Source organism: Mastomys coucha, unplaced genomic scaffold (assembly GCF_008632895.1).
Source record: "Mastomys coucha isolate ucsf_1 unplaced genomic scaffold, UCSF_Mcou_1 pScaffold22, whole genome shotgun sequence".
Lineage (NCBI taxonomy): Eukaryota > Metazoa > Chordata > Mammalia > Rodentia > Muridae > Mastomys > Mastomys coucha.
The window spans coordinates 174,165,319-174,184,084 of NW_022196905.1; the positions used below are offsets into that span (position 1 = coordinate 174,165,319).

The 18,766-nt window shown below is 41.5% G+C and overlaps 2 long non-coding RNA genes across 2 annotated transcripts in view; one reads left to right on the top strand and one right to left on the bottom strand.

Annotated features, from left to right (window-relative positions):
* LOC116071320 overlaps positions 1 to 18,766 on the bottom strand; it is a 91,883-nt gene that overhangs the window by 42,618 nt on the left and 30,499 nt on the right. The gene's annotated exons all lie outside the window — the stretch shown is intronic.
* On the top strand, positions 6,315 to 18,387 carry LOC116071319. Its single transcript, XR_004110819.1, has 2 exons — positions 6,315 to 6,420; positions 18,255 to 18,387. It is a non-coding gene; the product is annotated as an uncharacterized LOC116071319 (long non-coding RNA).

The window sequence follows — 18,766 nt, forward strand, 5'->3', positions numbered from 1 at the left end:
GTGTGTCTGTGTGTGTGTGTCTGTGTGTGTGTGTGTCTGTGTGTGTGTGTCTGTGTGTGTGTGTCTGTCTGTGTCTGTGTGTGTGTGTCTGTGTGTGTGTGTGTCTATGTCTGTGTGTCTATGTCTGTGTGTATGTGTCTGTGTGTGTGTGTCTGTGTGTGTGTCTGTGTGTGTGTGTCTGTGTGTGTGTGTCTGTGTCTGTGTGTGTGTGTCTGTGTGTGTGTGTGTCTGTGTGTGTGTGTGTCTGTGTCTGTGTGTGTGTGTGTCTGTGTCTGTGTGTGTGTGTCTGTGTGTGTGTGTGTCTGTGTGTGTGTGTGTCTGTGTCTGTGTGTGTGTGTGTCTGTGTGTGTCTGTGTGTGTGTCTGTGTGTGTTCATGTCCATGTGGAGGCCAGAGAGAGATCAACGTTGGGTAGTGTTTGTTGCCTGGGAGCCAAGCAACTCTTGAGACAGTCTCTCATCCAGCTCTCTAGGCAGGCTGGCCAGAGAGCTTCAGATATCTGCCAGTCTCCACCTTCCCAGCAAGACTGCAGGCATGTCCCATTATTCCCAGCCTTTGACATTGGTGCTAGGGATGCAGCTCAGGTTCTCACACCTTTACAGTGAGCAATTTGCTGACTGAGTTACGTCCCAGCCTCAGCTATAGGTTGGTTTGGTTTGGTTTGGTTTGGTTTGGTTGTTTGGTTTGGTTTGGTTTGGTTTGGTTTGGTTTGGTTTGGCTTGGTTTGGTTTGGTTTTGAGACAGGGTTTCTCTGTATAGCTCTGGCTGTCCTGGAACTCACTCTGTAGACCAGGGTGGCCTCGAACTCAGGAATCTGCCTGCCTCTGACTCCCAAGTGCTGGGATTAAAGGCGTGTGCCACCACTGCCTGGCTTGGCTATAGGTTTTTTTATGGGCATCTACTTTTCCAAAATCCTTTTGCTGTTTTGCTAATTGAGTTTATCACACATAAATGTCAAATTTTGTTAGGTGCACTTATGAAACAATCATCCATGATACATTAGTTTAATCTATTATTTTAATACATTTTTCTCATTTTTACCTATCCTGTATGTATAGAATAAGTCTTACTTGTTTACTACAGTAGATGTTTCTAAATGTCCACCCAAATTTATTCTCTACATCATCCAATGTAATATAGTTAAGCTGGGGGTGCATCTACTGGGCTGTAGAAATCAGAGTGCTGGCAAATTTAGACACCATTGACCACAGGTTAGAGCAAACCCTGATTTGTAGTGTTTTCCAGTTTCTATGAAGTTAACTGTTGGCAGTGTGGCCCATTTCAAGCTCCCAATGAAGTTCTATCCTTTAACGCAGAACAGAAAGTGATGGTCCCAGGATTCTTTCTCTGCAAACTACATTTCCAGGCCAACTTGCAAGTAACGACCATGTGACTTGGTTGTATAGTTCTTCCTTGAAATGAGAAGAATGTTGGTGTGTGCAGGGATAAACCTATACCTACACCTATACCTATACCTATATCTACATCTATATCTACATTTCCCTACTCTGTCACCCAGAACCCATGGTGACCCTCAAGTATTCTGATTCTTCTCAGCCAACATTAAATGTAGAGACAGTCTAGACTGTGACAGAAAAATTTGCTTGGATTAATCTTAGAAAACGCTTGCTCTCCCTGGATAGCACGCTGTAAACAATTAGTGGGAACATTTCTTTCCTTATTTTAACCAAGAAAGGTAATAACTAGTTCAGAATTCTGGACTTCATTAAATTCTTTAAAAATAAAATTCATCCCTCCATTTCTATAACTATGAACATACCCGGAAATCAAGGGCTTACACATTCTTACCTCTCTCTCCTTTCTGATAGTTTCATACATGTGTACACTATACCATGAAGACAATCACCTCTCATTGCCTCTATACCCCTCCCCCTGCTTCTTTTCCCTTTAAACCACTTTTTCTTGCCTACTCCCCCACTGGCTCAACCAAGAAAATCACACTCTAGCAAACTTGAAGAGTTCAATGGGCACTATTTATTTCTTCTTTAACATTTTTAAGTTTCATACGTGTAACACAGTGTACTATTATCATATTGACTGACCCTATTAACCCTCTTCTATGCTCTTCCAGTCCTAATGACCCCCCTTTTCCAACTACCCCCTTCATGTCTTTCATGTGCTGATCTCAGATAAGTAGCCACAGATGCTGCTTGTGACTACAGTGGCCATGTCACATACAGAGACATTTCATAGCTTTCCCTCTTAGGTTCTAGCTCATATAATCTTTCTACCTCAAGTTCCTTGGGCCTTGACAGGGACAGCATAGATGCCCTACTTAGGACTGAGTATTCTCAGTGCTTTGATAGTCATGAGTCTCTGCCTATCTACAGTTAGGAGTCACAGCCTATCTGCAGCAAGAAGAAGCCTCCCCTACATAAGCTGAGAGCAGGCTATGCTATAAGTACAAAACGCATATTTAGAAGAGAGTTGACTACATTTCCATGCAGCAAAACGCCAATAATAGATTCCCTTCTAGGGACTGTTGATCTCCCCAGTTATGGGCTTTTGGCTAGGTAAATAGCCACTCATATATGATCCTCTCACAGAGCAGGCCTCAAATCCAACCAGAAAGTATGTACTCCACAAACAATAATGCCACTCCTGCTGGGATAGACATGTCTTGCATAACAGGATAGTTACTGAAGCACATGGGCTCTGACCCTAAGTACAAATGTTGATGTCTTTTCTTTACCAGCAGTCTGCTAGTCTACAGAGCACTTGTGGCTTCATGACACTCTCCAGTATGAAGGAGGCTTCCAGCTCAGTTCCAGTGAGACTGACTCTATAGAAGAAAAATGAAATTATCCTTACCAAGTGGATGTCAATTGCAGGTAGCTCCTTGGTTAGAGATGGGAGTCCATGTCCACATCCCCCCTCTTGGTGCTGGGACACTCGGTGGTTTGAACCAGGATAGGTCCTGTGGATGCTGCCACCATCTCTGTGAGTTCATACATGTATCTGTCTGTTGTGTCTGGAAGACACTGCCTCCTTGGTGTCCTCCACCCACTCTGGCTCTTACAATCTTTCTGCCTCCTCATCTGCATAGAGTCCCTCATTTAGGACTGAGTGTCCTAAAATCTTTCTCTCTGCACACTGTCCAGGTTGGGGCCTCTATTTAGTTCCCACCTTCTACAAGAGAAAGCTTATCTGATGATGGTTGACTAAGACACTAATCTATGGGTCTAGTGGAATGTTACTAGGATTCATTTTATTAAGATAGACCTTTAACAGAACAATAATACTTGATCTTCTCCAAGGCCTTTCCAGTCTTAGGTTAGCCACCCAAACAGTGTCAGGCATGCATCTCATCTCACGAAGCAGGCTTTGCATTTGTTTGGTTCATCTTTGAGATCTTACTTACATAAATATGTGAGTTCAAGAGGATGCTTTCCCACAGGGAGGCTTTCTATCCCCCAAACATTGTCAACCTAAATAAAATAATGAGAGAAAGCAATTCAAAGCAAAATGGGGCTGTTTTGTTGGGAAGAGTATTGCAATGGGAATACTCAAGCCACAGTAAGAGAAGAGGGAAGAGAAAGTTGTTTACTTCAGAAATGAAGTGGGTTACATCAGAAATTTAAAAACAGACTTCTATGGTCACAATAATTAGTAGCAAGAGTGGCATCAGCCCAACGCTGAACAGGGTTGTTAGTCAGATGTCCCGGTAGAATTACTTTTTGTATAAGATTGTGATATTTTCCATGTAAGCTCCGATTCTGGCAGTCTTTCTTGATACTGTAAGTCACTTATGTACAAGAGCCTGTTCTGAGGTATCCACCATACAAGACTACTCAGATACAGGTTCAAGCCAATACAAAGTCTTTATTAACTGGATGGCAACTACATTAAGTGTTCAAGGCCCGAGTACATTCCCAAGCCTAGCTCAGAATGGGATTTTTTAAGAACAAAAACCACATCTTGGGTTGATGCACCTCAAGTTAGCAAGAACAGTTAGCCAGAAGCAGAGCTACAGAAGCCAAAAGCCAAGGTTAGTACATTTAGGCACTTCCCAGAACTTTGGACATTGATGGATTAGGTCATTGTTCTTGTTTTTGGCATGTGTTGCTGCCTGTGTGCTGGGATCCAAGGCCTGAATGGTATTTCCATTATGATATCACTTGTGCTAAAGTCTAGGGGCCGGTTACAAACTCACTCTGTATAACTTCTTGGCTTCACTTGCTTTTTTTGGTTGTTGTTGTTAGTGTTAGATCCAAAATGGGCCCCTGAAATGGCAGTCCTGTTCACAGCATCCCAAAAGACAATCTGGGCTTAGCTAAGTCTGGACTCTGATGGTGTAAACAGAGGATTGCTAGTGGATTAGCAAAAGCCTAAAATCATCATTTCCCAGAAACCTTGTGAAAGCAGGTTTCTGCGTGTCCGAATGGGACATCTGGTTTCTTGTTAACTTGAAGAAGCCCTGCAACTGATCAAAGTCCTCACATTAGCTCCCAGGCTGTCCTGATGCATATGCCCACGCCTGCTACACTACCTCCCAGGCTGTCCTGGCTTACAGGTTTTCTCCCATGGCAACCTATCTCTTTAAAACTTGGTACACAAGTGATGTACCATTTTGATCTTGACCACATCCATGTTTCTTTTATAATACCTTTGCCCACCTCTACCTATATATCTCAGAGTTTAAGTCAAATCCTTTCCTAACCACAGAATCCACCCTAAACAGGTGCATAGCTAGTTACTTCTGCCTTCTGAAGCCCTATAACGGTTTCTGTTTCTCTTTGAACAGTTTTTTGATGTTTTGCTCCATAATTTAAGACTTAGTTTATGGTGTCTGCTTTAGCGAAGCTGGAGTGAGTCTTGTTTCAGTTGACACAGCTTGATGCCTTTCTTGCAATAAGCACCCTTTTCCTGCGCCTAATTCAAGGGGGCTGTGTGGAATCACCTTCATTGTCACCCCAGCTATGACTATTGTTTTCTCTCCTTAGGCTGCAGTCTGCTTGGTAAATTAACACATTCCCATAAAATTGGAATGTCATAGATTCTGCCAGATTTTTATAGCATTAAAGGAACAGAACTAATATCAATTTAGATACATTTCGCAAACACATTAGTGAGGTTTTAGATATGGAAATGACCAACACTACTGAAAGAATTTTCACCCGAGGCTGAATTTTAATAGATCTTCATTCCCAACATCCTTGGCTTTGCTTTCACAGACAGAGTAAAACCTTTTGGCTCTCCTGAGTCTTTGATCTCTGGACCTTTCTTTTCTCTTTATTTCCAAATCAGCAACTTCTCTTCCTGAGCTCAGCCCTGTCCTGCAGTATCTTACCAAGGACAGCCAATACCAGCCAACATGTGCTCCCAACAATGGTATCTTACCAAGTGCCTCAGACTGGGTTCATTGCAGGGAACCTCTTGTTCTGCGGGATGAGAGTTCTGGTAAAGTGGGCAAAAAATTCGGCAAGTGACAAACAGTCAACACAAGGAAGTGCTGAGTTTGAGTGTATTTCTTAAAAATGGCATGAGTCTTTTACACTCATTACAAAAGAGAAATGAGAAATCTGGCAACTTAGCAGTTGAGGTACATCTGGGGCCATCTAAGACACACTGAGTCTAAAGCATCAGCCATCACCTCTGGACTGGTGCAGCACCACCACCACCACTACCACCACCACCACCACCCCACCACCCCCTCCCACTTGGACCTGCCGGAGTCCTGGGGGATTGCAGGTGCGCCAGCCAGGAGGGTAGAGGTTCGAATTTCAAATCTAGAATGCTCACTGCTCCACTCTGTCTCTCTCTCTCTCACACACACACACACACACTCAGCTCAAGGTCCTGCCCATGCTTAGTAAAACGCCCACTATGCTAATCTTCTGGGCTAGTAGAGACAACTCTCTTTCTTGCTAATTCCTAGAAGTGGTTCAGCTGCAGTACGGTGACTGAGAATGAGGATTCTACTTCACCTTGCCCTGGGATAAGTCTCCCATTCTGTAAGTTTCAATGCCCTACCCACAATGCCAAAGGCAATTAGTCTGGTTGGGTAACATTCCTTACAAAACTCCAAACCAGGGTTTGGCTAAGATGTTGGAACATTGATAAAGATCAGAGAGCAATATCCAATTTTGTCTAGCTATTAATAAATCATATCTTGGTGGGCACCTAGCACAAGAGTTCGCAAGGACATATCTGGGCTACCTCTGAGTTAGGGGATGCCACGACTGACTGAATACCCAAGAGGCACAAATTCCCTTTGAAGTCATAATGCCTCTTGTCCATGATCAGGCTTTTAACCCTGATACTGCAGATGTTACTGGAGTAGATGAGTGGGCATGGCAACCAAGGACAGCCAATAACAGCCAACGTGTACTCCCAACATGCTGCTTTCCAGCCTTGCATCCTACACCTATGGACTCAATAAGCATAAGTCTTTCCTCAGGTTAGTGGCTCTACCAAAATGATTGCCCCTGACCTGAATACCCTCTCCCTGAGACTAGCTGTCCCTGTATCCAAAGAAGGATCCAAATAAGGGAAGCAAGCAGAGTCCTACCCAGCTCTGACAGCTATGACACACAATGATGGAATGGCAACTAAGGGTAGAGAAGTGGCACCCATGCCTCAGTGGTAACTAACAGCTTTCTTAATTAGATTTAAGGCTTACTCAAACAAAACTGCAATTGTGCCTGTTACTGGATACCTAACCAGCTACCAGGAACTAGTTGGGTCATGGATCTTGGAGAAGAATCTATAGCCAACACTTTACTAAGGCAGCATAATCCCAGATGACATTCTAAACATCTATTCCTATACCCACAGATAAGTGTGGTTCTCATTCATCATCAAAGAGGTCTCTTTGGGGCCTACCTCAGGTCCTTCACAATTCTTTTTATAAAGTTACTAATGCTGTCACAGGGGCTTTGAACTTTATAACTTCACCTAATCCTAATTACCTGCCTAAAGGACTTTTTTCTCCAAATATGATTAACATATGAATTAGAGTACACAAACTTTCAGTGAGCATATTCACACCTTCACAAACAACTAGCATCAATTTTGAGGTGTAAATTTCTGTACTTGTGACATTGCTTTAGCAGTGGAGTTGGGAGACAACCGATACTACAGGTAGGTGTCTTTACAATGAACAGAGGGCATTACAGAAATCCACAAGCAATCAAAATGCAAGGAAAAGAGATCGTGTGGTCTCTAGTCCAAACTGATAACATGATTCAATTCTGGATGTGAGGCTCAGGCATCACTATGGATGAGTTGGGGACAAGGGAGCAGAAATATTGTAAGAGCCAAAGGAACGAGAAGGTTGCTGAGACACTGTCTCCTAGAAATGGCAGAGATACTACAACCATGAAGTCTCAATAGCATAGCTGCCTAAAGAAAACTGAACAGAGATGATACCAATAGACATAGACATGGCAAGATGGAAGAGAGAAGTTCACAAGGCCTCAAGCCTAAACGAAGAGCTACAGGCAAGGAAGGTGTGCTGAAAGCTGGAGAAACGGCCATCATCCCAGGGAAGAGCACACCAGTTAGTCATCCAATATCAAGTGCTCAGGCCTGGAACTATGCCTAAAAGTAACAGTACACAAGGGTGTGTGTGTGTTAAACACATGCATGGTAATGTATATAAGGGTGTAAACATACATCTAAAAACACATATGTGTAAAACGTGTATATGTAAAAACAAAAATAGAAGCTATGTATTTTAGAGAGAGTAAGAGAATACATGGGAAGGTTGGGAGAGAGGAAAAGGAAGGAGAAATTATGTAATTATATTATCATTTCAAATTTTAAAAATTATTATGAAAAAAGGAAGAATGAACCAATCTAGCACATCTGCTCTGTCTTACCATGTAACACCCTCTGTCATGCTACAGTGAATTAAGAGGCCTACTGTGAGACACTGGCTCATCTCCTGGATTTCTTAGTCAGCATAACCTTGAGAAAAACAAACGTTTGTACCTTACAAACAGCAGCAGAAAATGAACTAAGACAATTTTCTAATCTATAAATTCCGAGACTTGCTATACAAAGCTTACATGTCACACAAGATGTTGCCAACACAGAATGTTATTCCATTTGATCATTCAGAATAAAGATGGGAAAATACTATCCTATCATCTACACACTGCCTACATGACTTCCAAGATTACTTTGAGTATTGTCATTCCCTGGAATATGGGTAAGAAAAAAAAATATATATATATATATGTGTGTTATGTAAAAGAATTTGTGACTCACACCTGATAACTGTATGCATATTTTCTCTTTGTGTAGTGTATCAGCCAGAACTTAATTGTCAAGCTGTAATAAATAACTGCTACCAAGGCTTAGAAATGTAGACTGGCCATGGTTCAGAAGGAGAAAGAGCCAAATTACAGAATCTTTCACCTTTGTCATTGATACGGTGACTCATAGACTTGTAATAAAATTTACAACTTAGAGATGCGATATCTTATATTGGAGAGAGTGCAAGCACTGACATCAGCCATCTCTAGGCTTAAGATTTCCTCAGACACTTAGAATAATTTGACCTTGATTAATATTGTTAACCTCTCTTGAAACTAGATTTCCTCATCTGTAAAATGCGGTGGCCACTCCTAGTTCACAGGGGTCTGCTGAAAAGTGAAATGTTATAGTTAGAAATTTAACAAAGTACCTGTCATAATAGAAAGCTCTGAAATGCATCCACTTGAGTCAGCCCTTGTTCCTATGCCTACAGACCTCACAAGTGGAGACTTAAGGGAGAAACAGTTACTTGCTTGCAGTTTAAAGAGGCAGAGTCCATCATGGTCTGGGGCAGAAGCAGGATGGTCACATGAAATCCATGGCCATGAACATGAGAGGTGAACATGACATGACACTGGACAGTGCTACATCAGGTCTTGCTACAATGACTCTTCTAAGGGTTCTACAGCCTTCCAGAAAAATGACACTAACTAGAGACCAAGGGGTTTTTTTTTGTTTGTTTGTTTGTTTGTTTTTGTTGTTTTACTTATTTACTTTACATCCTGCCCACTGCCTCCCTTCCAGTCAGTTCCTCCCACAATTCTTCCCCATCCGCCCTTCCCCTTCTCCTCTGAGCGGGTGAGGACTCCTGGGTATCCCCCCACCCTGGCATTTCAAGACTCTGCAAGGCTAGGAACTTCCTTTCTCACTGAGGCCAGACAAAGCTGTCCAGCTAGTAGAACATATCCCAAGTACAGGCAAAAGCTTTTGGGATAGTCCCTGCTCCAGTTGTTCAGGATCCACATGAAGACCAAGCTGCACATCTGCTATGTATGTGCAGGGATGCCTAGGTCCAGTCCATGTATTTCTTTGGTTGGTGCTTCCGTCTCTGAGAGCCCCAAGGGTCCAGATTAGTTGACTCTGTTGGTCTTCCTGTGGAGTTCCTATCCCCTTCAGGACCACAATCCTTTCTCCTGTTCTCCCATAAGATCCCCAAAATCCATCTACTGTTGGCTGTGGATGTCTGTATCCATCTGAGTCAGCTTCTGGGTGGAGCCTCTCAGAGGACAACTTGCTCCTGTCTGCACGCATAACTGAGTATCATTAATAGTATTAGGCACTGGTGCTTGTTTGCCCATGGGATGGATCACAAGTGGGCCGGTTATTGGTTGGTCATTCCTTCAGTCTCTGCTCCCTCCTCCATGCCTGTATTTCTTGTAGACAGGATAAATTTGAGGTTGAAAGTTTCTGGGTGGGTTGGTATAGAGACCAAGTGTTTAAATTTCCTACCTCCTAAAGATCCTATAATCTTCTAGAATGTTGTAGGACACTAACCACAGACCAAGTGTTTAAACATATGAACCTCTGGGTGACATTTCACATTTAAACCACAGAACAGTAATGCAACAAAGGATCAGGACAACTTAATATCTTAATATCTTTAATAATTCACTTATTTAAACAAAAAAGTTTACTAATATTTGAAAAATCCATCATCAGACATTCCCATCTTACCACAAAGAAATGATTAGCCCTTAAAAAAAAATCAATGGAAGAGAATTTGAAAAAAAAAAGTCTTATATAAATGAAAAATTGCTTTACAGATGTTTTAAGAATAAAGTGATAAACCCTTAACACAATTCCTGAGAGTTGGATCTTATAACTTTATAGTGGGTGCTACTTAGGCACAGAGTTTTCTGTTTCTAGGGCTTAAAACTAAATCTTCTTTCTTCTCTATCTTCCATTTGCAAACAGAGGAACCATTGCCTATTAACCAGGCAGACCCTAAACATAACACATTCAGTGTGAGCAAAGTCTCAGGAGTCTTTGTAAATCACAAGGTTCGGAGTACAAACACACCCACGATGACATGCTAACGTGTTAAACCTCGGCACCAATACAGTAAGTCAGGAGTATCTTTCATCTCCATTTGCTCTATTCAGTCCAAATTCTTCAGCTGGTTAGAAATAGCTCTGAAAAACTCAAACCTAACAAAACTGGAGGGGGCGTGTTGGCGTATACCAACAATTAACAGAATTTAATATGAATATTGTGTTGGTGCTCTTAAATCTTTTATGTGTTTGTATGTGTTCTTGTATGTAAGTGTTTGTATATATGTATATGTGTGTGTACTCTGTGTGTTTGTTTGTATTTGTGTGTTTGTATGCATTTATGTGTGGTGTGTATGTCTGGGGGCAGGGTGGGTATAGTTATAAGGAAGGGGCAGTAGGAAAGCTTCCAAAATCCATCCCAATTATTGACTTAAAAGGAAGCTCCTTTGAAATAAAGAATTATTCACTAGTATGCATCAGTGTTGCTGCGGCAGGAATGTTTTATTCATCTGAGGTTCCAGGGAGCTCATACTGGAGTCCCCATATGTCTCTTCCCTGCCTGTGAGTCTGGGTCCACACTTAGTTCTTGGTTTCCTTGAGACTATCTACTCATCTCAGATGCTGGCTTTAGTTTACATGGCTGAAGAAGTTGAGGATACCCCAGGGACAAGAAGGCAAGCAATGGGAGGCAGACAACACAACAGATCGCTCTCTCGGTGCTCACAGGTATTACTGAATTCATGGGTTGCTCTAATGACTAATGAAGATTTAGGTTTCTCGTGCCTCCTGGTTCCTTCTCACAGCTGTAAGAAGCACAGTGAAAGAGTTCCTCATGAGACTCTGCTGACAATGTCTTTGAAATAACCTTAAAACATGCCTATGTTATGGTGGAATAGTGATGTTCAGGCAATGCCCAGCCATAGCGTGAAAAGTTTCAAAGGGAACCAAACTAAGTAGGAAAATCTGGGCCCACAATGAAGTGAGCCACAGTGCAGCGCAGTGCAGAGTCGACATGGCTTAATCTAGTTTTCATAATGAGGATGTCAAGCAAGATAATGTCTCACTATGGAGACGGGCATGGGAATAGGATTGCAGGGTCTCAGACTTCACATGAGGGGTCGCAGCAAGTCCCAGAAGGAGTCTGAGTCAGTCAATGTGTTAGAATACTGGATTATAGATCTCTGACCTCACACTGAGACAGTCATGATTCCTGCGAGTCTTAACAAAAGTCTAGAAATGGAGGTGAAAACTGAGTCTAGGTTATGGGGTGTGGATTACAGATCTCACACAGGGTCAGGCAGAGGCCCCAGAAGTCCTGTCAGGATCCTAAATGCGAGAACATGGGTAGGTAGCCAAGTTGTAGATCTCTAACCTCACCTCACTCTAGATCAATCAGAGCTCCTGTGGGTCCCAGCAGAAGCCTGCACAAAACTGACGATCATAGAGAACTGGGAGTATACATAGAGAATCTCTGACTTCACATTGGGTCAGAGTTCCTGTAGGTGCTAGCAAGATTTTGAAGACAAGCCAGAAAATAATGGAACAAACACGTATTTCTGACCTGACAGAGAGTCGATCAGAATCCCTAAGAGTTCTGACAGGAGTCTGGAAATGAGTGAGAGATAGGAAATCAGGTCTCATACCCAGCTTCAGTGTGGGTGAGTTAGTTTCTCCAGGTCCTAGCAGGAGTCTGAAAATGAGTGAGGAGATGAAGAACTGGGTCACATTCCAACTTCAGTCCAGATTTGTCAGAATTCCCTCGGATTCTGACAGGAGTCTGGAGATGAGCAAAGGTATCCTCACATTCATTAAGCACTCAACAGAATCCAGTAAACTTTTTTCCCATGAACATGATGCTTAATTTTTTGTTTTGCCCCTGTGGGCCAAGGATAGAGGTTTCAGGTTGTGCCAAAGTCAGAGGCCTCCATTTTGCCTTGTTCTTTCATAATATATCTTATATCAGAGGTCAGGAAGCCAGTGAGAGTGTTTTACCAAGCAGGACCAAGGAAAGATCACCCATGTAGGTTCACAGGGTAGATTCGTAGTAAGGCAGTATAGCCACGCTCCTTTTGCTGAGGTTTTGGAGGCAACATTGAGTCCCCAGGTGCCATTTACCAATGCAAATCAGACTATTTATCCAACCATCTTCAACACCTAGAATTCCCCTCTCCTTGGTGTTCATTATTCCAGTAACTGTCTATAGTCTGTTTGGAAAAGGATATCATGGATTGCTACAGATTATAAAGGACACTAAGAATTACTTCATGTTTTGCAAGGCTCTTCCTCATAGGTCCCATGCTTCTCTTTGAGCCTATAAGTGAGAAATCTGAGACCTGGCCCAGATCCAAGAATTGAACAATGAATCAGGACTTTCATTGAGGTGATTGCCATTAGCATTCTGACCACCTGTCTTTAGTTTATTTTGGTTATATGACTTAAGCAGTGACCTTTTTAGCTGCTTGTCCATCTATCCCCAAGAAAGATGGTATCTTTTAGAATCTTCATAGCTCTGCAGGTTGGGGCCCTGACTGCCTCTCTCATTTGCCTCTCTAGTTTTATCAAAAAAAGTGTTTACCTCTTTCTTCTGATGGTGAAACTGCCAGCCGGAGTCTACTATTTCAGACTCTGATCAGCTTCCATACAGTTGCAATCCACCATCTACTTCCACCTTCCTTATCACCCCACGATTAAACTGTGTGTCTTCTGGAGTCTGCCACAGGCCAGTGTTAGCTATTGGGAACCCATGATCACATTCTGTTTTCCTAAATCCTTAACCCCTTCCTCCATCTGCTAGTTGGCCTTTATTTTTAATTACCATTAAGCAACTGTCTCAATAAAATCTGCTATCTATTCCTGACTTCCTTCAGGAATTCACAAGGCGGGACAGAAGAACAAAGAGGCATGCTTGAAAGATAACTTCCTAGAATAAAGATAAGTAGAGTTGGGTCTCAACCTTCTTAATACTGAGACCCTCTAATAGTTCCTCATGTTGCGGTGACTCCCAAATCATAAAATTATTTTGTTGTTACACCATAACTATAATTTTGTTACCTTTAAAAATTGTAATGTAAATTTCTAGTAGGCAGGATATTTGATATGTGACCAGGAAGGTGTTGAGACCACTGCTTTAATAGGATTTCATATTGTGTTGCCTCTGTAAACAGAATTCCAAAAAGATGGTTTGAAAGCAAACAAGTTGGGGCAAATAAATTGCAGATCTTCAAAACATATTTGTGTTAGAAATTTTACCAAATAAACTTGTCTTTATTAAGACATTGTGTCATTACTTATCGAAGGCTACAACAATGACAGTATTCCATCTGCCATGCAGAAGATAATTATACTCTAATGATCAGGAGATTTATAGACATGCAGCTAATGTTGACAATTGTCTGGAAACTAGGAAGACTGTAGAACACCACCTTCGGCCTGCTAAATTCAATAAAACAAGTGTTTATTTTTATCCCAAAACAAAATTCAAGCAATTTATCTCCTTGTCTCTGCTACTAAAACAAGACCTGGTTTTATTGTCACAATCAGCCTGCTCCACTCTGGATGTTTGGTTAGATATTGTCAAGGCAATTTCAGTTTTGAACCTTCACAGGCTGCCAGTTTGCAATCTGCATAGAGTAATTGCCCCGCCGTCAGAGAACATCCTCGAATTGTAAATGCTTTATTCTACTTTAACTGAGTAGAAAAATAGATTCTCATGGGAGTTCGCTGCTGAAAACAGCTTAGGAAACTCTTCGTAAAAACAAGGATCAACTTTCTGGAAGATGAGCTAAGAGGAACCTGGGGCTCATTCAGCTTCCTTGTCCATGACTAGATCCAAAGGCCTTCCAAGTCCATCTTATAGAATGAACTTCATAGAAAACTATGCCTTCATGCAGAGAATTAATCCACACATTGAAATGAAAATGTTCTCCACCAAATTCAGGACTACCTGTCTTCAAGCCCATCGACCTTCCTGTTAAAATGGGAATGGTCTCCAGGGGTAAAGCGCTTGCCTAGTGTGCTTGCACAGGCTTGGATTCAATCTCCAGTGACACACACACACACTCACACAGAGTTGATAAAAATATTAGTTCTGTCTGTTTTGTTGGCTAACCAACGATTCAAGCTAGAACTCAGAGATGAACCCTGGAATAATTTCATCGTAATTTTGATGAGTCACATCAGAATAAGAAGCCCAAACTCGGGGGAAGTATTGTTGGATCCCTCTCAGTGTGGATTAAGGAAGGTAACCAAGAAAAGACAGGGCAAACCTTTTTCTCTTGAATTGCCTATTGCTAGACTCTAGGACTATGAACCTCGGGAAGGTAAACTACCACACTGCCAAGGACTTCTCTGGGTCCCAAATCACTCCCCCCACCCCGCCCCACTTCAGTCTTCAAGAAAATGCCAATCCTTACTGCAACATGATATGCTAAGGCTGGTCGACATCCATGGCAGGCCTCCCTTTTTCTGAAGAGAAATGAAGGAGGAACAGATAGGTGTGCGAGGGGAGATGGAGGGAAAGACTAGGGCAGGATGGGGAGAGGAGAGATGGGAAACTGTGGTCGGGATGTAAAGTTAATTAATTAATTTTTAAACTTTTTAAAAGAAAATGACATTCTTGATTTTGGCAAAGTCTAAGTGGATTCTATTTGGGGTTAGTTTGCAACACTGAAAATGTTTCAGTACTCCAACTGACTGGAAACTACTTCCTCAGCGATGCTACTAGAATATTGTATTCACCTGATTATAGCAGTCCTCGGATTTGCCAGCACCATCGGGAGACTATAGAAGCATCTTAGCCTTCTCTTATTACTTTCGTTAGGGAATAATGATTTGGGGCTTTTGACTTCTAGGGAAGGAAGTTGTATAGTCACTTTTCTTCCTGAGACAGAACAAATTAAGTCTCTGGAAAGCACAATGTTAGTAACCGCAGTCCTCAGCTCCATCTGCATCCTAATGACACTCAGATTTATCTTTCCCTCCCTTAAGAAATTAGCATAGAAAATGAAAAATGAACATCCCTTGCATAGCCCTTAGAGTTCTCAGAAAATGAGGGTTGGATCTCTGAAATAAGAACTAACCAGAGAATAAGAACTAACTGAACTTGCAAGTTCCCTCTGTTGCCCTCATGCTCACTCAGCTTCTCCTTGGTCCTTTAATAATTTACAGTTTGATACTTGTGCATAGTACCCATGGATGGGAGGTAGGAAAGGATTGGCTTCAGGTGATGACAAAGGGCATTGCCATTCGTGCCATTGATTCCTCAGACCAAGGACAAGTGATTAAATAAAAGTAAACCAAGGAAAGAAAAAAAATGTGTCAAATGGAATTATTTCAGCTTTTGGACCAAGAGAAGCTTAACAGAAATAATCTGTTTTCAGATAACCAATGGCTGATGCATGACCAGCAGCTCAATATCCTGAACTCTGGGGTCCCTAAGGCCTCTTTGAACTCTTTAGTGGTTCTAGGTGACTGTGACAAGTCTAAGCAGTCAAACAGAAAGAGAAATCAGTTCTAACACATTTGTAAACTTCGCCAGAAAATACTCGATGTCCAAAATTTCATAGTGCAATCAATCATAGCTGCAAGAGAACCTTCAAAACATGAATATATCCTTCCTGGTCTTTGTCATAGAAGAGCATAAAAGATGCTATGGCTGGGTGATTGTTTTGCCAGTTAACAGTCTGATACGTCATTTCCTCTATAGATCAGCCATGATAAGTATACCAAGCCATTCATACTTTGCAGTAATTTTGAGAGGGGAGAAAAAGTCTACTAAGATAATTTCAAAGAAAAGACACTAACTAGTCTAATGAAATCAGGATATACAGTTCAGTTTTTTTGGTTTGGTTTGGTTTGTAGACCCAGGCTGGCCTCGAACTCAGAAATCTGCCTGCCTCTGCCTCCCAGGTGCTGGGATTAAAGGTGTGTGCCACCACTGCCCAGCTAGGATATACAGTTGTTCTGTGCTTCTATTGTTATGACAAATGACACAACCAAAATCTAGAGTATGTGAGTTTCTGAGTCAATCTCTAGGATGACTCCCTTTCCAAAATAGACATGGTTTTTATTTTGTTTTATTTTGTTTGTTTGTTTGTTTGTTTTGCTCACCTTGGGGATTTTAACCACATGAGCTTCTTCATGAGATCAATGTCCCTCCATATCTCAACTATCCATTCAGGTTTGTCTACTCTAAGACTTAAGCCTTCTTAGAATATAGAGCATTTTCCCTTGACTGCACTGTGATTATCTCCTTGCTCTAATTTTCACATTTTCTAGAAAGGTGTCACAGTACAAAAATCACACTTTGGGTACCTTCTGCTGCTGGATCTTCCCAGCCCTCACAGCAGAAACTGAACGGATCTGAAGTGTGTGCTTGGGGCCTGAGCCCTAGCTCCCATTGGAGGATGATCTCGCTCTTCAGATCCCAGCCATTAAGCACCTGACATGATATTGACTTACAATTACACAGCAGAGTTTAGGGAGATCAAGACACACAATCCCGAAGCAATCAATTTGGACTCAGAATACTCTTTTAACTGATCAGTAGACGTTGGTTTTGTGAAAACTCGGGATTTACTTCCAAATCCTTTCACTGGTGCCATCCAATTGCCAGTAATTGAAAAATGTGATGTAGATGCAAAAGTTCAAGGGTCAGTCACTATGAAAACCTATACTCACACTTAAGAGTGGCAGTTCCCAGAATGTGGCTCCTGGAGCCTTAAGGAAGCCAATGGACTCCAAGAGGCTTTATGAAAGCACTTTAGAAGAGTTCAAAGGCCAAAACTATTCTTCTAACACTAAGACATCATTTTCCTATAAAACTTGGCACCTATAGTGAGGGTACAACAGCAATGGCGGATAAAACCATCAGTGTCTAAGAAAGCCATGTCACCAGGTGGCATCAGACTCCTCCGTGACACACGCTCTGTACCAACACATATGAGTCAGAACGTAGCACCACATGCTTCCTCTCACTATATTCCTTACCAGTTATGCATTCGTAGGAAGACAAAGTTCCAGTTTCACATAGGAATGTCCTTGATGATGCAATACTTTTAATCTTATCAACTCTCAGCACTTGAGTACAACTTTGTACAATACGTGCCAAGAATAGAAGTACACGCAGCACTCTTGGACTGCACTAAGTGTGTGCCTGGAGACAAAGCATTGTGCAATGAAGTTGTGACCCCCAGTAGCTAATTCTTCTTGGACCGCTATTTTTAAACCTGGACAAAAATGACTAGTGGACAAATAGTAATTATTTAGATGAATTTTACAAGGTATTTTCTCAAAAAGAAATAACAAAAGTCTTCCCTTTGAGGGAACCATTTACTGATCCCAAAATTTGATGTTTATAACAAAAATGATTATGCAAAACATGCACCCACTATGATTAGTTTAAACACTTGCCAATACGTGAAGTTTTTAAAAAGCAGTGTTTATAATAAATGTGACTTTCTCTTATCTTAGAACAAAAATGTTACTATTTTCATCTGTACCATCAGTAAATCAGTGTTTTCTAAATGATCAAGACATAGTGTTGTAAAGTCCTGTACTATTTAAAGAATTACTCAGAGTAAGACATATTTAGAGTCTATTTTGCAGTTAATCATTAATCAATATAATTTATCAAATTATTAGGTAATATCAAAGAGAAATAGCTACAACTATTTGAAAAGTACAGAGAAACTCTGTTTTAAGTTATAGGCACAATGGTATGTGTCTGTAGTTCCTGTAGGAGGCTGGAACAGAAATGTCATTTAACCCTAAAAACTAAAATCCAAGCCAGGCAGCATAGTGAAACACTGTCTTTGAGGGGCTGGGTGAAGACAGAGACAGATAGAGAGAAGTAAAACATAAATATGTAAAGTAGTACATACATTTGGTCTTTGGTAGTGTCCTGAATTTCTTGAAAGCCACTCACTAATTATATAAAGTCACCTTCTTACTAATTTATCTTGTCCTTTTTGGTATGTTCCAGTTCTTCTGCCTTGTCTTCAAACTTGGATACTCTGTCTTCTCCTTGAGGAAGAGTGAAGAGACATCCTACAGAATGCTAGAAAATCTTTGTCAGCTAGATATCTAACTGAGAATAAATAACAAGACTATACAAAGAACTGAAAAACCTAAACAAGAAAACAACTCAAACAAACAAACAAACACACAAAGCCAGGCTAGCAAGCTGTCTTTGCTGTGAACAGCAAAGCAACTCTTATAAAGGACAACATTTCATTGGGGCTGGCTTACAGGTTCAGAGATTCAATCCATTATTATCAAGGCAGGAACATGGCAGTTTTCAGGCAGATGGGGGCCTAGAGGAGCTAAGTTCTATCTCTTGTTCCGAACATAGACAGGAGAAGACTGGTTTCTAGGCAGCTAGGATGATGGTTTCAAGGGTCATGCCCACAATGACACACTTCCTCCAACAAGGCCACACCTACTCTGACAAGGTCACACCTTTAAATAGTACCACTCCCTGGGCCACTCATATTC